The sequence below is a fragment of the Pristiophorus japonicus genome, unplaced genomic scaffold, assembly GCF_044704955.1.
Source record: "Pristiophorus japonicus isolate sPriJap1 unplaced genomic scaffold, sPriJap1.hap1 HAP1_SCAFFOLD_92, whole genome shotgun sequence".
NCBI classification, from domain to species: domain Eukaryota; kingdom Metazoa; phylum Chordata; class Chondrichthyes; family Pristiophoridae; genus Pristiophorus; species Pristiophorus japonicus.
In genome coordinates, this window is record NW_027254846.1 from 2207296 (window position 1) to 2209101 (window position 1806).

Sequence of the window (1806 nt, forward strand, 5' to 3'; positions counted from 1 at the left end):
GTGTTTCCCAGACTTCATACATAGGAACAGGAGATGGCCATTTAGCAGCGAGTGGTTAGGATCTGGAATGCACGGCTTGAAAGGGCGGTGGAGGCAGACTCAATCTTATCTTTCAGACGGGAGTTGGATAAGTGTCTGAAGGAAAAACAATTGCAGAGCTACGGGGAAAGGGTGGGGGAGTGGGACTCGCTGAGGGTCGGCACGGGCTCGATGGGCCGAATGGTCTTCCGTGCTGTAACCATTCCATGATTCGATCAGTTAGTGGCACATTTTAAAGTGTGGCTGGGAGCACAACATTGCAAAGGGACATGGATTGAGTCGCCAAAACGAGAGGCATCTGATTTTGGAGGTTCGCGGGGCGTGGAAATTTCGGAGTTTAATGACTTTGAAAGCAACTTTTTTGTTTTGTGCCGTTTCGGGCAGAGGTTTTCCATTAAAGCAACATTAAATGAAAAGAAATCGCCCAACGTTGGTCTCGAACCCACGACCCTGAGATTAAGAGTCTAATGCTCTACCGACTGAGCTAGACAGGCGCCCATTCAAAGCAGGTTTTTATCACTCATTGCAGCCAGGCGCCTGTTGGCTCCACCCCAGATGTTTAAACTTGCTGTTGAAGAACTGCCAGGATCTTCTTGAATGGTGGACCAGGTTGGAGGGGCCGAATGGCCAACTCCGGCCCCTCATCCTTACGTATTTATGTTTACGCCTTTATGCGGAGCTCCTTTCAGGGTAAACGAGCCAAAGGAGGACAGGGGTAACGTTATAAGGACACCCTCAAAGCCTCCCTGGTAAAGTGCGACATCACCACTGACACCTGGGAGGCCCTGGCCGCAGATCGCCCGATGTGGAGAAAGTACTTCTGGGAGGGCGTTGAGCTCTTTGACTCGAGACGCAAGGAGCATGAAGAGACCAAGCGCAGGCAGCGGAAGGAGCACACGGCAAACCAGTCCCACCGACCCCTTCCCTCGACGTATGTCTGTCCCACCTGTAACAGGGTCTGTGGCTCTCGTATCGGAATGTTCAGCCATCAAAGGACTCACTTTGGGATGGAAGCAAGTCCTCCTCGATCCCGAGAGACTGCCTCTGATGGTGTCTATGATTTGCGGTACACTGCGGAAACATCTCCACTTTCAGCACCAGATTACCAGAATTAAACCCAATGGGATCGGGAGAAAAGTTCCTCATATGCTCAGAGCAAAATATATCATATGACAATAGAATTTTATGTATTAATTAATGATGTTTAAATCAATGCTTCATTTTTTTACACAGGAGATGCATAAAGATGTGTAAAATAGATGAACTATTATTTTTGTAATGTTTTGAATTAAAAGTACAATTTCCCTGACCGGGAATCGAACCCGTTCCGTGGCGTTGAAAGCACTAAATCCTGACCACTAGACCACCAGGGAATCTGGTTTGGATAAAGTATTTTTTGAAATAAAAATAATTCTCTGCCTGACACCTTGGAAACAATGAGACAGCCCTTGAGCAAGGGTCTGGTTATTGTCAAACAGCAAAAGAAATATTAATTCTGGAAGAACAATATCCGAAAGAACAGTGACCACGACGTGATTTGAACATGTACCCTTCGGATCTGGAATCAAACACGCTACCATTGCACCATGAGACCTACACAGTGAGCTGGAGATGTTCGTCTCTATGAAGGTTCTGTAATACAATGGGCTTTAAAATCTCGGCCCAATCCCACCAGGTATCACAAGCAGCGCTCACCTGACAGGCACCGTATGGTTTCTTCTTAAACTTTTCTTTTGCTTTCACGGAAAACCATCATTAATTAACCCC

The 1806-nt window shown here is 46.9% G+C and overlaps 1 non-coding gene across 1 annotated transcript; it reads right to left on the reverse strand.

The window, feature by feature from the left end:
* Window positions 1-460: 460 nt before the first annotated feature.
* On the reverse strand, window positions 461-533 carry trnak-cuu (transfer RNA lysine (anticodon CUU)). Its single transcript has one exon. It is a non-coding gene; the product is annotated as a tRNA-Lys (tRNA).
* Window positions 534-1806: the final 1273 nt, after the last annotated feature.